The sequence below is a fragment of the Rattus norvegicus genome, chromosome 1 (genome assembly GCF_021556685.1).
Source record: "Rattus norvegicus strain SHRSP/BbbUtx chromosome 1, alternate assembly SHRSP_T2T, whole genome shotgun sequence".
NCBI lineage: Eukaryota > Metazoa > Chordata > Mammalia > Rodentia > Muridae > Rattus > Rattus norvegicus.
The window spans coordinates 41,302,004-41,321,887 of NC_141534.1; the positions used below are offsets into that span (position 1 = coordinate 41,302,004).

Genomic DNA, 19,884 nt, shown 5'->3' on the forward strand with positions numbered 1-19,884 from the left:
GTTTGAATGAACACTGAGAAGTGACACCATTAGGAATTATGGCTTTTTGGTGGATGTGTAGCCTTGTTAGCAGAAGTATGTCACTGTGATGGTAGGCTTTGTGGTCTCACATATGTGCACAAGTCTGGCAAGTGTGATTCAACCCTTCTGCTGACAGCCTTCAGATCAAGATGAAGAACACTTAGCTCCTTCTCTAATATCATATCTGGCTGCATGCTGTTCCCTGCCATTAGCTTAGTTTCCTTAGCACAGTGTCCTCCTGATTTGGTTATCTATTGATGTCCAGCAACTCCTCTCAAATGAAATGCCTTAAGACAACACATATTTAGTAATTCTCAGGGTCATTATGAATTAAGAATGTGTTATGGCTTAAATGAGGCCCTTGCTTCAAGGGTCTATCACATGGCTGCAACCAAAGTCAACCAGGGTTGTGGTGCTATCTCAAGAATCACAAGCTCATTTATAGGTCTCTTGGCAGAGTTTGGTTCTTGCTGGCTGGTGACCAGAGGATCTCTGGAGTTCTTTACTATGTGTTGCCCTCCTAATGCAGTCTATGGCTTCCTCAGAACCAGTGGAGACATGGTGTTGACTGGCAAGCCAGAAAGGCCATTGAAGTGAATTCTGATCACTATGGCCCCATTCTGTTGGTCAGAATTCACAAGCAAGCCTATCCTTCTCAGGTTGGCAGGGGTGGGTTGTTGGAGAGTAGGAGTGCATGGGAGGATGGGGGTTTATACAAGAAAGAGAACACTAGGAAATCAAGCTGTGGGGATTCCATCTTGGATTTTGGTTTGCCTCTAATTTGTAGGCTAGACCTCCAGTCAATGTTAGAGCTATTGTTATGCTGAATGGAGGGATGCTGAGCCAGAGGGAGAATGTATGGTGGGTGGAAGAGAAAATAAGGTGACTTTGGACAAGTCAAATCGCCTCCTGCCTCTGAGACATTATTTTGTCCTCAGCAAAATGTAAATATTTGGTCACAGGGGGGCAAATGAGAAAAAAAAGTGCAAGCTTCAGTTTGTTTTCTGAGGGAGAAAACATAGCTCTCTCCAGCTTGCAGGGACAAACTGCTCTGGGCCTTTTCTGTGTGTTGATTTGGAGTCTGTCAGTCTGGTATCTTCAAGGATTTTAGTATTTGGCCCCTTGGGGCCAAATAATAAAGAAATATATTAAATAATATATAAATAATTAAGAATTACATGGCTGGGATAAACACAACGAGAAAGCTGGTTTTGGGAGTTTTTTAAAGTATCTCTAAGGCCTTTTTAAAAACTACCTTTACTTCTAAGGAGCCTGTGGTGGGTGGGCATAGCTGAGAGAAAACTGGCTGTATGTGGGAAATTTCACGCTCCTGATAATAAAATGGTAATAAAATCTCATCCGGCTCCCGAGGCTTAGAGCAGAGGGGATGTTTATGGTGGAGGGGGTTCCCCAACACAGGTGCAGCTGCTTTCCAGGTTGTGAGGTTTTCCAGGCCTATAGGGCAGCTGGGGTTATGGACTCTGTGGCCTCCTGCTAGTGTAGTTCCTTTACTCCCAGGCTTTGGGAGAAAACACAGAGTTGTCCCGCCCTGGCGCCAGGCAGCTTCACTCCAGGCTCCAATTGAATGGTGTCACACAAAGTGGGATTCACAGTCTGTGCTGGAATGGTTTGCCCCAGGGAAGGTAAACAGCTGGGGAGGACATTTCAGAGGGTGGCAGTGTCCTCCCAAAGGTTAGCCAGTGATTGGGGATAGAACTTGGGAGTCAGCCTTTCACAAAGCCATGCTTCTCAGCAGGAAATGTGGGTGGGGCGGAGCAGTCCTGGGATAGAGAAGAAGGTCCTTTGAATCTATCGGAGGGCCTGACCTCTTGCAAGAGGGGTATCCGGGACCAGAGGCCAGCGCAGGGAGCACACTCCAGTGTGTAATCTCATTACCCTCCCTCGCTCTGCCAACCTAGCACGCACAGTCGCTTACAGCCTACAGCTGCCCGCGTGCCTAGTGTCCCTCCAGCCCATGAGGTCACCTCCTGCAGAGCCATAACCCATACTGGAGAGTTGTGGGTGGCCCAGAAGTAGTTGGGACAGCCCAGACCAGATCTGGCCAACAGTCTCACCTTACCAGACTACAGCAGTCTTAGAAAACCTAATGAAAACCAGTTTTAGTGGCCGCTGGCAAACTTTCTCAGACTCGCTGATTGGTCCAGTGGCCGAGAGCTGTAGCCAATCAGTGCGGTGGTTGGGCCCGCATTCTGGGCTGAAGGTCTGTGTGGGCATCTGGCGGGCACTGTGGCCTGCAGAGACTCGAGGTGTGGAGGGCAGAGCCAGGGAGGAGTGAGCATGTCTTGGGACCTGACAGCCAGGCGGCTGGCACCACCATCACCGCTATCGCTGCTCCTGGTGCTGGTGCTGCTGTCCGGAGCTGGGGCTCTGCGTCCTGAAGAGCTCTTTCCTTACCGGGAGTCGTGGGGCTGCCTCGGGAGGGCGACGATGAAAGCTCCGCGGCTGTGAAGCTAGCAGTACCTCTACGCTTCTATGGTGTCCAGTTCAGCAACCTCTATGTAAGTTCAGCTCCCAAAGGTGCGCGGCTTGGTGTGGAGTCCTAGTTTCTTCCCAGGGTGTGGAGCAACTAACCTCCATGTTTAACTGTCATTGCCGCTGGGGACCAGGCTTAGCAGCGGCGCTGCAGCTTCTTGATCCCTACTGTGGAGGAATAAGGATCATTTCAAGGGAGAGCTGGAACCATCCCCCTCTACTTCGACTTCCCAGGTAGGAAGATGAAGTTGAGGCGGCTAGTGCGGTTTGCGTTTAGGGGCGGTGGGAGGCTGTGCATGCTGGCATAGTAATCTAATTAAGGACACGGCGCCCAAGGTGTGCAGTGGTGGAGAAAGATGAGCGGGTTCGAGAGCAGCCGCACCTGTGGGTCGCAGTGCACTTGAGGACTGTCGCCAAAGTTGAGTTTGTTGCCCTGGATGTGTCTCAACCTGCAAAGAGGAGGGAATCTTCTTGACTCGAGTAGAACTCGGACCGTAGGTGCGTTGACTGGTGGTTGCCCTTGGGACTTGAGCGACCACTGTTTTGCTCTTTTAAAAACGTTTATGTGGGGCGGGATTCACCTGCCACCTCATGCGTGTGAAGAGCAGAGAACAACCAGGTTTTTTTTTATCCCACCTTCTGTCGGGTCCTAAAACTCAAGTCCTCAGGTTTGACTGCAGAGTGCCCTTACCTGCTGAACTGTCTCGCCGCCCTGTGGTCTTATTGTAGGTGGGCACCAATGGCATCATCTCCACCCAGGACTTACCCAGGGAGACTTAATATGTCGTTGATGATTTTCCTACTGACTTCCTAGCCATCGCCCCATTCCTGGCTGACATCCACTCGAGTCAGAGCAGTGGCCGGATCCTGTATGGAGGACACCTCCTGGGCTGTGCTGTGTCTGGCTGCTTGCTACCTGTGCACAGGCTTCCTGCTGACCAGGTCCAGCTTCCCCCCTACCCACTTCTTCCTGGCCACCTGGGAACAAGTGGGCCCCTAGGAGGAGGACAGTCTTGGGGCTGCGTGGTCTAGAGAGGTAAGTGAGGGGTACTCTGCAGCTGAGTAAACAGAAGGGTTGGGCTTGAACCGGAAACTAAGGCATTGGCTAGGAGACATTCCCTTGATTCCCCTCCTCAACACTAAGAAAATCGCTTAGTAAAATGGGGGACTAAGGTGCAGATACCAAAGACCCTGAGGGAACTTAATGCCCTGAGGCATTTTACAGGTTTTTTTTTCTTTTTTCTGGAATCACCTATAAGTACACAAATATTTCTAATGATATATTCATCGAAAAAATTAAAAATTTGGGAAATTTAAAAAGGAACACCTTTTCTTTTTTTTTTTTTTTTTTTTTTTTTTTTTGTATGAGCTGGGTGTGGTGTCACTCGCCTTCAATCGCAGCAGAGTCAGAGAGGCAAACAGATCTCTGTGAGTTCTAGGCGAGCCAGAAGTGAGTTCCAGGACAGAATACAAAGAAACCCTGTCTGGAGAAACCAAAAATAACATGTAGGTTCGTGTGTACATTTCTAGCCATTTCTTTAGCATATTGTTGCCGTTGACAACAGTGGGTCCACAGTGCCCATATTACTGTTTCACTTGCTTGTTCTGCTGTATAGTATGCTCTTGTCAATGTATTTCTGTAACATTTATTACAACCGTATAAAATCTCACCCTTCCTAGTGGTCATTAAGGTTGCTCCCGTAACTATTTTACTGTAATCAATACTATAAAATGCTTTACAAGGTTTTGTTTTGTTTTGTTTTTTTTCTTTTTTTCGGAGCTGGGTACTGAACCCAGGGCTTTGCGCTTGCGCTTGCTAGGCAAGCGCTCTACCACTGAGCTAAATCCCCAACACCATAAGGGTTTTTTTTTAATCGTGTGTGTGTGTGTGTGTGTGTGTGTGTGTGTGTGTGTGTGTGTGTGTGTTTGTCTTTCTCTGTGTCTGCTTGTGTTGGTAGGGCCAGAAGAGGGCTTGGGCCCCCTGAAGCTGGAGTTGTTACATACAGGCAGTTGTGAACTGCTTGACTGAGAATGGATACAGAGATTTGAGCTAGCATGCTGAAAGGACTACAGTGTGCTCCTAACTGCTGAGCCACCTCTTCAAAGCCAACACTTTTAAAGTGTCAAAACACTGCACAGCCTTAGCTGACATCACAGGAAAGTGAGCAAGCATGCCATGAACTTCTTAGTAAGTTCCTTGTAGCTTTCTCCACATTGCCTTTTTAACAGTTTACATACTTCTGTCTTCAGGAGCCTGCTTTGCAGTCTCCCTGGAGAAAACACCAACTCTGCTCTGGCTTTGGTCTTGGCAACATGTGAAGCGGGCGTGGGTGGGTGAGGGTAAATGGCCTCATTCCTGGTGTAGGTAGAGACAGAGTCCTCTTGTGAAATTCCACCTGGGTGTAAAATGCCATAGATCTGGAGCAAATCTGTGCTTGCTTTAACTCCCCTAGAGCCTCTGAGCTACAGAAGTGATGTCTTCCCTAAGAGCTTGCCCATTGTTCCTGTCACTGACAGTGGCTGTGTTTGTTCTGTGAACTTAAAGGAAGAGACATGTTTTCCTAAAGCCTGCACCAGCAGAGATGGAGAAATAAACATTGTTTGAAGCTACAGTTTTTTATTTGACAGGTTAACATCCAGTTTTGTTTGCTGACCAGCCTTGTAATGCCTTGGGTTTGACATCTCAATTACAGTTCAACAGAATACCTTCAACTCAAACACTGCCTCCTTGGGGCAGGCCAGCCAGCTAGAGGGCTAGAGAAGACAGTCCCCACTGCTAAGTTTCATTCTCTCAGTCATTCATTCATACATTCTTTTTAAAAGGTTTATCGAATATCATGTATAACAAGCTTATAGTGGAAAAAAATAAACTTTTCTAATACAAGCAACTAGGTCACCAATTCTAATATTTCTATTTTCTTACGGTCTTTTTTTTTTAATTTTTCATTTGTGAGTGAGAGTGTGGGTGTGCATGCACATGTGTGCATATGCATGTGTGAACCAGAGGTCAATTTTAAATGTCTTTGCTTGGGAGCCATCTTGTCTTTCTACTCAGGGTCTCTCTGGGACCTGGGGCTCCCCAGTTAGGCTAGGCTTGTTGGCCAGTGAGCCCTAAGGATCTGCTTGTTTTTCTCTCCAGAGCAGGGATTACAAGTGTGCTGCCACGACCTGCTTTTCATCTGGGTGCTGCCATTCAAATCAGGACTTCATACACACACAGCAAGCACTTCATAGGGTGTGCTGCCTTCCCAACTTCTCCTATAATGTTAAAAAACTTTATGTCACAGGGTTAGGGTTAGGAGCTAGGGGTTAGGTTTAGGAGTAAGGGGTTAGTGTTAGGGTTATATATGCAGAGAGTCATATATATCATATATAATCTCTATCTAAACATAGTCGATATTTGTTAATTCAGAAACTATTTTTACACATTTTCCTTGTATCGGCACTGAAATAGACATAGACTCTAAGCGGAATGCTCTTACTCTGAAAGGCCTCTCTTACATTTAGTAGGAACACCATTAATAACCTTATGTTGTGGTAATATGGTAGACTCTCCAGCTAGAGCTTCCTCCTAACCCATCCTGATTCAGGGATTCCATTTGGGTAGGTTTCAGTGAGGAAGCAATTTCTCCAGGATAGAAGGCAGAGCATGTATCAGCCTGTGTGCTGAAGGTTAATGTACTAGGGGCATGGCAGGCACAGTGTCTTTCAGAAGAGCAGGGTGTTGGGATCTGATGCAGGAGCACTCAAGGGTAGAGACGTTGTCCCCTCTGAGGACTGCAATTGGTTCCTGGAAGTAGGCAGCCTTGAACGTTTTGAAGTTGGGGGAGTCTGACATTTATGTTGTTCCTTTTGTTTTGCTTTTGATCCCCCCCCCTCCCACCATGCATTTCAGGTTGGCCTCAAACCTCATAATGGAGGATGATCTTGAATCTCTGATCCTTTGACCTGACTGACCTGTGCTGAGATAGTGGGTGTGCAGCATTACAACCTACCCATTTGATGGAAACTGAACCCAGAGTGCAGACTGAGCCACAGTCTTTCTGGTGAACTTAGTAAGGGTCGAAGGGCAAACTACTTAGACAACTGTTAAATAGTCTGTTTGTTCACACCATCAGACTTCTCTTTAAATTTTTAAAATTGTGTTTATGCACATGGGACATATGCCTACACACCGTTGCATGCAGTGCCCGTGGAATACCCTGGACCGGATTACCTACAGTTGTGCACTGTCATGTGAGTGCTGGGAAATGAACATAGGTCCTCTGGAGGAAGAGCCAATGATCTATCTCAACCAGGGAGCCATGCCTCTGCCCCCCTCTCCTTACCTTCTTGCAGGACCGTTTTATACTGTCTTCTCAACACAGTCCCACAGGATAAGTACAGTAATTACTGTTTATATCACAGAAGAGAAAATAATTTCCAAATCTGCCTTAAGTGAGGCAAAGTCACCTTAGAAGACATACTTTTCCCCTTTCTTACATTTTTCCTGCAAGACCCATTTTCTGTACAAGAATCATATAAGTAGTTACAGTAACAATAGTTGCGCTTTTTCTGAAGACATCTAATAAATAAGGTTAGTGTTTTAGTGTTCATTGTGGCTTTGGTGCTAGGACAGTTCTTGGAGCCATATTCAAAGGAAGTGTGAACTGGAGTGAAGTTGCTGTGAAGAATGCTTCTGATGATAACCTCACTTTGAAATTACTGTTCTGCTGCTCCCAAGGAAAATTCAGCTGAATTAGCTAGCCTCTTGTAACAGAAAAAACAAACAAATAAAAAAAAATTAGAGCAGGAAGCATTTGCACTGAGGCTCCGGGGTCTTGAGGCTGCAGTGGGTCCCAAGTGTTTTAGTGTTTATTTGACATGAAGGTTACAGCCCCAGAGAGATGAGTTTACTACTTAGGATTCTCATTTCATTAGAATATTTCATTAGAAACGGTCTTTGACAGTTTCCTTTTGGTGTCCGTGCATGCTGTAGCTGTTTCTGTGTGTGTCTGTGCATGTGTGCGCTCATGCAGGCACACACAGACATTCATGCATGGCTCACATTTGTGTGGAGATGCATGTGTGTGCAGACCAGAGAAGAACTTTGAGTGTAATTCCTTAGGCACTCTTCACCTTTTAAAAATTATTTATTTGTTCTGCATACATGTGCATGCCTTGACATTGTGGTAGTCACAGCACAATTTCAGAGTCAGCTCTCTGCTAATCCTCCTTCATGGGGTCTGGGAATTGAACTCTGGTTTATCAGGCTTCTGAGGTAAGCGCCTTTAACCTGCTGAGCACTCTATTCAGCTCCCTTTCAAATCATTTTCAGGCACACCTCCCTCTGACCCAGTACTCAGCTAATCTAGGATTGATTGCTGGGTGACAAGGCTCTTGGACCTGCCTTCCTTCCTGTGGGACTACAGATCTGGGACTGACAGACACCATGACTGTTTTTGTTCAGTGTGTATTCTAGGGATCAAACTCAGGTCCTCATGCTTGAATAGCAACTCCTCACACTGAACCACTGAACCATTTTCCCAGCTCTTCCTTCAATTTTGCAGTTCTGGGACTTGAACACAAGTCCTCATGAAGGTTAGCTAAGTAAGTCCTTCATGAATGAGCAACACCCATAGGCACAGTAATTCTTTCATTACACCTTCCAGGTACTTGTGTAGTCAGGCACAAGGCAGAAAACACTTGCAGCAGTGGTCTTGGAAGACACAAGCCCTCAGTCTTCCTTTTCTAAGCTGTAGATTGACATGGTAGTGCTGACTTTTTAGGGTTGTCATGAGAATTAACCAAGCCAATGTGTTGTTCCTGCCATGTAACGATCTTGTGGTAGAACTCCTTTATGTAAGGACTTGTTTTTTTATTTCATTTTATTCTCTGTGTGTGTGTGCATGTATGTGTATGTATATGTTTATGTGCTACATGTGAATATGTATGTCTATGTATTGTGTGTATGTAAATAATCTATGTTTATGCTGTATATGAAATTGTGTGTCTGCATGTTCATGATGTGTATGTATGTCTGCATTTGTGCATTATGTGTGTGTTTGGGTATGTGTGTGTGATTTGTGTGTCTGTGTATGGTTTATGTGTATGATGTGTGTATGTGCATGATGTGTGTGCTTGTGTGTGTCTGTATGGTGTGTTTATATGCATATGGTGTTTGCAGGTTGTGTGTGAGTGTGAGGTGTTTATACGGTATGTGCACACTGCATTGAGGCCACTTGTGTGTGCATGATATATATGTGGGGTGTGTGTATGGTATGTGTGTAGGACATGTATGGTATGTGGTTTTGTATGATTTATGTGTGCACATGCAGAGATTGGGAGGAGATCCTCCCGGTACCAGTTCTCTCCTTTTACATGGGTTCCTGGAACTGAACTCGGATTTCAAGGCAAGGGATTTATTTACCTTTTGAGCCTTCTCTCTATAAGTACTTTTTAAATGGAGGGTTTTCCAAATTACTGTTTTGGGTTTTTTCCCCTTTGTTTTTCTTATCTTTTTGTAGGGGAATTTGGTGGGGAAAATTCTGTGGCTTTCTTGTCTTTTAACTTTTCCAAACCTCCATATTGTTCTTCAGATATTGCCATAGGCTGAATGGGCTTCAGGACTTGTTCCGTTCGATGAGGTTTTGAGCACAGGATGTGTTTTCAATTACTCCTGTGGAAGGCTCTTCTGAATACTTTGAAGGCCCTGGGATTGAACTCTTGCTTTGATAGATTTTTTTTTTTTAATTTTTGAGGTAGATTTTGGCACACACCAATCTCCTTTACCTGGAAGATTCTGTGATCTCTACATAGTTTTCTTTTTCTTTCTTTTTTTTTTTTTGTTTATTTTATTTTATTTATTTTTTTATTAACTTGAGTATTTCTTATTTACATTTCGAGTGTTATTCCCTTTCCCGGTTTAAGGGCCAACATCCCCCTAACCTCTCCCCCTCCCCTTCTTTATGGGTGTTCCACTCACCATCCTCCCTCCATTGCCACCCTCCGCCCAACAATCACGTTCACTGGGGGACAGTCTTAGCAGGACCCAGGGCTTCCCCTTCCACTGGTGCTCTTACTAGGATATTCAATGCTACCTATGAGCTCAGAGTCCAGGGTCAGTCCATGTATAGTCTTTAGGTAGTGGCTTAGTCCCTGGAAGCTCTGGTTGCTTGGCACTGTTGTTCATATGGGGTCTCGAGCCCCTTCAAGCTCTTCCAGTTCTTTCTCTGATTCCTTCAACAGGCATCATGTTCTCAGTTCAGTGGTTTGCTGCTGGCATTCGCCTTTGTATTTGCTGTATTCTGGCTGTGTCTCTCAGGAGAGATCTACATCCGGCTCCTGTCTGCCTGCACTTCTTTGCTTCATCCATGTTGTCTAATTGGGTGGCTGTATATGTATGGGGCACATGTGGGGCAGGCTCTACATAGTTTTCTTACATCTGGTATAGTAATGTTAATATTAGGCACTGGAAATGACATCAGAGGAATAATATCTTTACACTGTGAAATGTTTCTGCTCTCTTCATTCCCTCCAGGATGTTCACATTGGGTATGACAGAGTGTTCTACCTGGCATGCAAGAATGGCATGGTGCAACTGCATTAAAAAAATTAACAAATAAAATGTTTGTTCATTTAGTTAATCTGAGATTTCTTAAACTGTCACTTCATAGAGCAAAGAGGTTATGTCCGGAAGATCTGAGAAATGATGGGTACCGTTTTTTTGTTTTTGTTTTTTGTTTTTGTTTTTGTTTTTTTGTTGTTGTTGTTGTCGTTGTTGCTCTGTGTGTTTTTGGTGTCAGGGGAAGGCTGTTGTGTTCTCACTGGGGAGGAGGGTGTTATCTAGAATTGAGTTAGATAGTATGTCGAAGGTTTTTGTTGTTGAGGAATTTCATTTGGGTTGGAAGGACCACAGGAATGGGAACTGAGTATGAGTGGTAGGAGAGCTTTCCTTAGTCTGGGCTGCATCCTGGGAGAAGGATGGGAGCGTGGAGGTTGCTTCAGAAAAGGATGGAAACATTGTATCTGTAGTCAGGAAGCAGAGAAAAATGGGTGTTGTTTCTAAGCTTCCTTTTCTCTTTGTATGCAATGCAAGCCTGAGCCCAGGGAATAATGGTGTCTATATTTAGGGTGGGTCTTTCCTCCTTAATTAATCTAATCAAGATACTTTATCAGAGACATGCCTGGTGACTATTTCCTGGATGGTTGTAGATACTGTCAGATTGACAGCTAATAGTATGCATCACAGCTGGTCCCTGCACGCTTTAACATGGAATGGTGGGTGTTGAGTTGGTGCAGAGGTGACAGTTGTTGATCAAGAACTTTGGATTTAGCTGGAGTTTTTAATTTATGGAGCTAGAGTCCACAGAAAGTGTATGTGTGTAATTTACCACATGTCAGTGAAGACAGAGAGGATAGAGAATAACTAGATATATGAAAATGGGTTGAACAAAACTGCTTAGGTGTCCTTGAAGACTACATATGAAAGAGGATACACTATGTCATCGTGAAAGCATTAGGCATTCTCTTGACTCTGCAGTACCGGGGTGAATTTGGAACACCCCAAGCACATCAGTGTCCCCATGGGAATGGGGAAAAAAATAACATACAAAGTGGTGGTTGGTGTTCACACCAAACATCGGAGGCCAGAATCAGTGGCCTTACACCTCCAGAGAATGTGTCCTTAAGGAAGACTGAGCATTGAACTTTGTCCCCCAGGAAGGAATCACCTCATTTCTTATTTTGTTATCATTTTGGTAAGGCTGGATAGACAAATCCCTTGTTGTAAAGATGACATTCTGCTGGTTGATGTTTTACCCTTGTTGGATGGTATGTTTGAGAAGCCTTCTGGTTTTCTGTCTGAACAGGAAACTGGAGACCTTGCAGCTGGGCAACTCTGACCTGATCCTCTTTGCACTGCTCCCCACCCTGTGGCAAGCTCCTCTCCTAGCTGGCACTCTCTCTTTCTCTTTGGGGAAGTTGGGAGGCCATGACTCTTGTACAGGTTTTGGCAGTGCAGCTGAGGGGTTACCTTCAGAACCTGTGTGGAGGACTCTTGGAAAACTTGTATCTGGGAATGTGAGGGCCTTTCCCTTTGGAAAAAAGTCAGACAGAAGGTGTCTCTATAGAGGGGCTCTTCAGGGACTATGAAGTGGCCTCTTAGCGATTCTGTGTGGAAGTCTGTAGCCCTGACAAGGGGTTCATGTGTGGCAGATTTCAAGCAGGTCAACTCTTCCGGAATGTACTTTGGGATCATAAACTGTATTAAAAGGAAGTTTTTGTTGTTTTCTCCTCCGTTATTTGCCTGTTTTAGTGGAGATGAGGAAATGAAAAACTTGCCATCTGAAGTGAGTGCTTCGCCAAAAGGTGACACAGAAATGACATAGAACAAGTAAGGCACTACATGTGCACATCTCCAGGTTAAAAGTCAGGCTCTCCCATCACAGCCTCCTCACTTCTTCCCAGACCTCCTCCCCACTGATTTCTGATCTCCACATGTAGACAGCCCTTATCATAGGGAATTTCTCTAAATTTAGAACCTTGGTTCTCCCTTATCTTGTGATGTTGATTGTGGCCATCATATCAGGAGCCTCCACAGTTGGTTATTTAAGGATGGGATTATTAGTTCGGCTTTTCATCTCCTACTTGAACTTTCTTGTGACTGAAATAAAGCTTTGGCAGCCTCTGGCCCTACCCAGACTGATGATGGATGACGCATGTTCTGCGTGTACCTGAATTGGAAACTTAGAGGTTTTGACCTTTCTGGGGAGGATCAATTCCCGCGATGACATAATTGAGGACTACAGCTGCAACAAATGTAGAATGTGGGGACTGAATTCATGAACTTTTTTTTTAAAAAACAAGGAACGTAAGCAGACTCTTCCATTTAGAGAATACAGAGGAGCTACAGAGTTCTTTTTTCCTTGAAACCATATTAATATCTGCAATTCTTTGTCTTATTACCCAAACCTCAAAGCTGTACTTTAGCATTATGTGTCAGAAAGGTAAAAGTGACATTTGAGATGTTCTAGAACAAGACAGAAAAAAACACAAGGACACATTCATTCCTTGTATTCAGTTTTGAGGTTCTTGCTGTGTCAGTTTGTCTTGTTTAGCAAAGTGAAGATGTAATGATACCAATAAGTGATTTCTTTTCCTTCTTGTCATCCACCTTGTTTATAAAGCGAGTATTTGTAAGAGAAATGTCTCCCTAGTTCCCTATTAAATTGTAAAACATATATGGTCTAGTGAGAGAAGCCAACTACAGCGTCTAAGACAGTGGAGCATCCCTTAACTAATTCTTTGGTGGAAGAAGGTGGTAATGGCAGAAAAGGTCCCTTTGAAACTCAGTAAACAAAATATCATGGAATAATTCTACAGTCACCCTGGTGTTAATTCAGACTCAAACTCTCATCTAGGTCTGCTTTGGCTCCCACAGTGTTTATCTTCATTCACTGGCTGCCACTGTGATGCTACCCCACCCCCACTCTGATGTCCTGGACACTCTCCTTTTTCTGTGGCCTCTGCCACCATGCCTGTCCCCAGTCACTCTCCTAAAATTCCACTCCTGGCTGTTTTCCTCTCCTATAATGCAGGCTCTTGTGGCATAGTTTTTTGGCTCTGTCCTGGCTGCAGCATGAAACATAATGTGGTTTAGCGGGTACCCAACCCCAATGAATTAATATTCAGATGGTTTAGTGAGTGGAGGCCAAAGCCAAACCAGACAACCAACAGGAGCCAAATACATACTGGAAAACCAACAAAGTGGGTGCTGAAGGATGGAAGGGGTTCCACAGGGAATCACAGTCCTCGACCCCCAGGAGGCAGTGCTTGCTGGTTAGGATTTTCTTGCTGCAGGGAAATATGAACACAGCATCAAAGCACTTAGTAGGAGTGGGGACCCTTAAACACTGTGTGGAGGGCTTAGTGGAGCTGAGCCAGGGAAGGGAGATTGGGTCAGAGCATGTGTCCTGGAATGGCTTGTTTGGTAGAGTTCAGGTGACTGTCTATTGCAGGGGATGAGCTGTTGGGTCTGGCTGGCTTCCACCATTAATCATTGCCCGACCTTAAGCAAGCCCCTGGGTTTCTTTCTTCATCTGCAATGTGACAAGATAACTCGTATTGTAAAGAGATTGAAGAGGAAAGGGAGTTTGGCTGTGAGATCAGTAAGGATGACTTTTGATCAGCTGCTTCCTGACTGAGTGTTGCCTGCAGTAGGCAATGGGTGGATGCATAGATGGATGGATGCATGTCTTGCTGGATGCATGGATGTTGGATGCATGGATGGATGGATGCATAGCTGGCTGGCTGGATGCATGCTGACTGGATGCATAGATGGATGGATGGATGGATGGATGCATGTCTTGCTGGATGCATGGATGTTGGATGCATGGATGGATGGATGGATGCATAGCTGGCTGGCTGGATGCATGCTGGCTGAATGCATAGATGGATGGATGGATGGATGCATAGATGGATGGATGCATAGCTTGCTGGATGCCTGCTAGATGGATGCATAAATGGATGGATGCATGGATGGTTGGATGCATGGATGGATGGATGCATAGATGAATGGATGCATGGGTGGGTGCATGCATGGATGCTAATATGATATATGGATGTGAAAGCCGTTGAGACACAAAATAAATCTGAGGGTATAGGAATGAGCAAGTCAATTTTGTTCCTTGTCCAGAACTCTCAAAAGAGTTTGGGCTGGAGAAGCTTACAACCTTAACACTTCTAAATACAGTGTTTTAATGTTATTTGTTGAGAATTTCATATATTGATACAGTATATTTCAGAATATCCACTTCACCCCCTATATTTGTTCTAAGAATCCCTTGAATACAGTGAAGCCTACTCATGGGTGAGGGGCCACCACTGCAGCATGGTCCACTCACTAGGGACCACACCCCTAAAGGAAACCCTCCCCTAGCAGTTCTCAACTGTCAGAATCTTCTCAGCTACAGGCAGGGGCTTCAGTGCCCTACCACATCTGTGCTGGAATCTTGAGTGGTTTGCTCTTCTGCTGGACACCAACTTCACTGAGTTTGGGAGTTCAACGACCATATCATGAGCACATGTCATTGTTTTGACCCAATTCCTTCCGACCTTTGGCTCTTAAACTCTTTCCACCTCTTTTCTTTCCAATATTCCCTGAGTGTTGAGGGAACTTGATATGGTGGGAGCATCTGTGGCTGAGCTCTCCACAGAGAGTTCGGACTAGTTATGAATGTGTATTAACTACCATCCACTGTATGAAGATCCTCCCCCCAATGACCACCGAGAGCTGTGTTAATCTATGATCTTGTAACTGGTATAGTTTGATACTATATATCCATTTAAGAAAATAGTAGTTATGGTTCACTCCCCGGGTTTATGAGCCTCTCCACCATGGTTTCTTGACCAGATTTACAATGTCAGGCAAAAGTTTCCTCTTGTAGTGCAGACCTTCAATCCACCCAGAAAGTGATTGGTGATCCTCACAACATTCCTGCCATTCATGGCACACCCATGAGGACATCCTGCCTGGGCTTTTGTTATATAGCCCTGAGTAGTCACAGTAGAGTCAGAATAGTCTGCATCACATCTTCTAGCATCATAAAGGGTAGCTAGCAGGGGTGGAAGCTTCCTGCTAAGTACTGTGCAGGCAGGTCTGTGTGATTTCTTCAAGTTCTTTGACCTACTTGTGTGGTGTTATCTGCTATAGGATCTTACCATCACATTCTGATGGGTAGCCCTGAGCAATGAGAATTGACAACTCTGGTATAATCTCTGTGACATCCTCGACCAACAACTTGAGAGCGAGGTGTCCTACATCTGGCTCTGGCCTTTTTGAGAACTTGTAGCCAATGGAAGGAGAATTACCCACCTTACAAGTCAATTCCCTTTAAACGTTCGTTGTAAGTTGGCAAGTAGCTTTTCATATGGCTTTTGTATTTTAATGTTCGTGGATGTTTTACCTACTTGTATGTCTGTGTGAGGCTGTCAGAAGTCCTGGAACTGAAGTTACAAGCAGAGGTGAGTTACCATGGGTGAGTAGGTGCTGAGAATTGAACCCAGGACCTCTGGAAGAGCAGCCTGTGCCCTTAACTGTCCGTCTCTCTGGCCCTTCATATGACTTTTTCAAATATCCTTAGTGTTAGTTAGTTCTTCTTCATCCTCTTCCCTGCAATCCTAAAGATTTTAAACCAGTGTTTCATTTATGCATTATTTAACTATTGATCTAAATTGGTAGAAAAGATTTAAAAAAATGACACATGGTTTACAAAATTATATTTGTTATTTGAAGATGGGATTCTAAAGGAGATTATGTTCAAAATCAACATGGGGAAATCCTAAAAAGGATCTGGCCTCTGCCCCCTTGTTGGAACACCTTACCTGTGTTCTGATTTTCTTCTTTTGTTTATTTCTTTGTTTAAGGGTGTCTGCAATTCCTTTTTGTCCACAGCTTAACACTCTCCAGGCTGTTCTGGCATCCGATGAATGTGATTCCTATGTCCTCTTTCTCTATCCTGCCAATGGTCTTCAGTTTTTGGAACTCGCCCCAAAGAATCCTACAGTGTCCAGCTGCAGCTTCCTGCTAAGGTGGGCTTCTGCCAAGGGGAAGCAGATGACCTGAAGAGAAAAGCCCTGTATTTCAGCCTGACTAACAGTGAGCAGTCGGTGAAGAATCTCTACCCATGAGTAATGTGGAGTGTGTGACTGTGATATGCACTGAAAGGACATTAGGAGGGACACTATCTCTAGTGGCCAGAAACCATTTGATAATAACCTTTGGTGGCTTCTAAGAAAGGCACTGGCTCAAAACCAAGAGCTAAGCTGGACCTCTGGAGCTTCAGGCTCGCCAAGATGTAAAAGATTCTTTCTTTTTCCTGCACTATCTGTCAGGCATAGAAACCAGAACGAGCAGTGATTATATGTTTTTGCAGAACTACTGGGGCTTGCTGTGAAAAACATTGTTCTTAGGGCTACACAAAAATATCCAGTCATAACTAACTGCCTCAGTGGAAGCTTTTCAGGTTAATGATTTCTGGAGAGGAGGCATCATGATTCAGTCTTTCAAACAGGTATTGTTAAGGATTAAATTATGAGTACTATAATGGGGGAGAGGTAGATGAGGCTTTTAGTCGTCTCAGGTTTCTCCTGGCATCATCACCTGAAATCATGCTGATTGGTTTACCCACAGCGTTGCCAGAGACAATTCCATTTCTTAGTCTCCCCAGTGGGTTATTCTGCTAGTGCTGCAGTAGGCTATTCTGCAGGTGTCTGTCCAGTTCGTGCTCATATGAGACTATTGACTTCAGGTGGGCTCTTTTGTCTTTGTATTCTGCAATACCAGCTTAGCCCATAGGAGTTACTTTGTGGCTTCCCATAGTTGCTTCTCAGTCAAACTAAGACTAGATCGTGGGCAGATAGAGTGACAGAGCAAAAATTTGCTCATCACTTTATCTGCAGGGCATTGTGATAAAACACTTGCAGATATTATCTTAATTAAAACTCTCTCAACTTATAGGCGGTAAGTATAACTATCTTTCCAGTTTTACAAATAGTCTTCCCGAAATTATGAAAGGTGCTTATGTCAGAGTTAAATGGCCGAGCCATAGTCAATACAGCTCTTAAGTATGGATACAAGGGTGATCTCTTATGCAGAGTAGATAGGGTGTTTCTTACTTGGATTTCATGTTACCTGGTTGTTTGTATTTTGGTTCATTTTATCAGTCACTCAGGGTTAAAGCTCATTCTGCCACTCTCCCGCAATTTTGATATTTCTGGAAAGCATCAAAGGAGACAGTGAAGAACCGGAGTGAATGGATGACAGTGTTTGTGTCTGCCTGTGTGTGTGTGTGTGTGTGTGTGTGTGTGTGTGTGTGTGTGTGTGCATGCGCGCGTGCATGCGCATGCGTGTGTGTGAGCACGTGTATGAAGGCCTTTATGGCTCTAGTAGGAAAACACAACTTTCTCCTCACATGCTTTTTGCACACACACACAGGCACAGACATACGGGCACACACATGCACATGCACAGCAGCTTCTTATGGCTATGCAGGTACCAATTCTCATTCTAATACTCTGTGATTCTTGGTCCTTCCCAGATGCTGTTGGTGTCCAGGGGATCTGCCTTTAAAAAGCATAGTATTTCAAACACTCAGCCCTATTTCCAAGGGCTCTACATACAAGTGTCCCCTCCATTACTGTGATCCATACAGGGTCTTTATCTCCATCTCATCCGCTGTGTACTCTAGACTCTAGAACAGACTTAGCAGTTGGCCTCTATCCTTTCTCCTCTAACCTCTTACCCTCTAGCTTAAAGACTCTCTCTCCCCAGGTTGTACCTAGAGCCCCCTGGAAGGAGGGCTGATTGCTTGAAATACTACGATGTTTAAGACACAGGAGTGTGCCAGAAAGGAGCAGCATGAGACATGACCAGAGTGATTGACAGATTTGGTGTGCCTCACGCTTAATAAAATGAGACAAACTACAGACAATGGAATAACATAAAATGCAAGTCAGAATTATCCTACCACTACTCTGAGTGACAACTCTGCTACCTCCCCTTTCAGCATGGGCTTTGCCTCCCATTCAGTGTTTCCATACTTAACACTGTCTCCTAGGATTCTTTCCTCCAGATTCTGTCAGTATCATTGTCTTAAGGGTTGAAACATTGCATCACACATGCCCAGCATTGAGGACAACATTTGTAAACAAAGTAGCTCAGGATCATGGTCCTAGCTCCCTCTGGATGCTTTGCTGTACCCCTTCAAGGAGAAGAACATTTTCCTAGTCCTGGAATTTCTTCTTCCAACAGAGGTCATACATTATTCAGGTTTGCAGGCCTCTTCTGAAACATATGCATATTCAGGTAGAGAAGAGAGTAGTTCCTGGGAAGGATTAGTCACAGGCAGGCCAGCATGGCTGTTCTGTTTTGTGATACAGTTTTTCTTTCTAGGAGACAAATTCTATCTGTGAGCATTCAAAATGACCTCAGTGTGGAGGGTAAATTAACTGTATAGATTCCCACCAGGCACTGTGGCAAATGCTAGGATATTGATTTATGTCTCATTAGAATGCATTTATTTTGCTCCATGCTTGCATGATTTGTATTTTCCTACTCTTTGAAGCTTTGAAGCTTTGAAGCTGTCCACTTCCAAACTCAAGAGGTTTCCCAGCTGCAATACCCCTGCTGTGGGATGGGCTGGGGCTCCAGGGTCTCTTCTTACTGATTGGTTTCAGTTTTTAAAATTACATTACTGTGTGGGAGTTGGGTGTTGGAGGCACCTGGTGGGGAGGAGTCTGGGTCGGAATCCAGTGTGTAAGAGTTTGTGCTCTCAGACTACCACATGGATTCTGGGTATAGCTCTCAACTTTTGTAGATAAGTGGCTTTTCCTGCTGAATCATTTTATCAGCCTGGAGTTTTGTCTTCTGTGGTATGTTTTATTTGCAACCCTAATTTCTATAAGCACCAACTGAGGGCAAGAGTTGAAGCTCTGCTGGTAGAACACTTGCCTTGCGGACACAAAGCCCAGAGTTTTGACCTTGATGCCACACAAACAGGGTTTAGTATCACAGCTGGTATCCCAGTGTTTGGGAGGTGCAGGCAGGAGGAATAGAAGCTCAAGGTTATCCTCAGCTACATGCGACTGTGTCTCAAAAAAATGAAAAGAAACCTTAGCAATTGAATATAGCAAATCACAGAAGGGACAAACACTGACCTGACTTGGGGAGGAGAGGGTTTATTTGGTTTACTGTCCTGGGTCACACAGTGCATTAGGGGAGCCAAGGCAGGAACTAAAGCAAGACAGGAACCTAGAAGGAGGCAGGAACTGGAGCAGAAGCCATGGAGGAACATTATTATTGGCTTGGTTCCTCTGTCTTACTCAACCTGATTTCTTACACAACCAGAGATGGTACCCTAGGGTGGTATCACCCATAGTGAACTGCTCTTCTTCACACCAATCATTAACCAAGAAAACGCCCCTCCCCCCAGACTTGCCTTCAGGCCTGTGTGATTGAGGCAGTCTCTTTTCAGGTCTGCATCAGGGTGACGAAATCCAGCCAGTACAGCAGAGTATCATGAATACACTTGGGTAGAGGTAGTGGCTAGTGGACAGTGCACAGAATGAGAGAGAGATAGAGAACTGAAGAAAACCTCAACTCTCTTCATTATTGCAGTAAAAACCTAGACTAGAATGATGAATACTTGCCCCAGTGAACAAACATCTCGTTATATGATTCAGTGGATTTTAATACTTCTTTTTAGCCATTCCCTCTTATTCTTGATTGTTGACTTTTGAGGAAATTACATAGTCTGGGAGAATTTGAGCTTTGGTATTTCGTGCAAACACAGGATTGATATCATTGGCTAGGTCCCGCTTTCCAGAGTCTTT

The 19,884-nt window shown here is 44.5% G+C and overlaps 1 protein-coding gene across 10 annotated transcripts in view; it reads left to right on the top strand.

Annotated features, from left to right (window-relative positions):
* The first annotated feature begins 2,265 nt into the window (after positions 1 to 2,265).
* The window catches only part of LOC148006923 (uncharacterized), an 82,427-nt gene continuing 64,808 nt past the window's right edge, over positions 2,266 to 19,884 (top strand). The window contains exons 1-6 of one of the 10 annotated variants that reach the window (XR_015645103.1): positions 2,266 to 2,540; positions 2,649 to 2,748; positions 2,851 to 3,012; positions 3,244 to 3,550; positions 15,947 to 16,083; positions 17,825 to 17,987. The gene's annotated coding sequence lies outside the window, so the exon portion shown is untranslated. Of the gene's footprint in view, positions 2,541 to 2,648; positions 2,749 to 2,850; positions 3,013 to 3,243; positions 3,551 to 15,946; positions 16,491 to 17,824; positions 17,988 to 19,884 lie in introns of those variants that run through there. The other 9 variants (XR_015645104.1, XR_015645096.1, XR_015645097.1 and 6 more) reach the window with 9 other exon arrangements.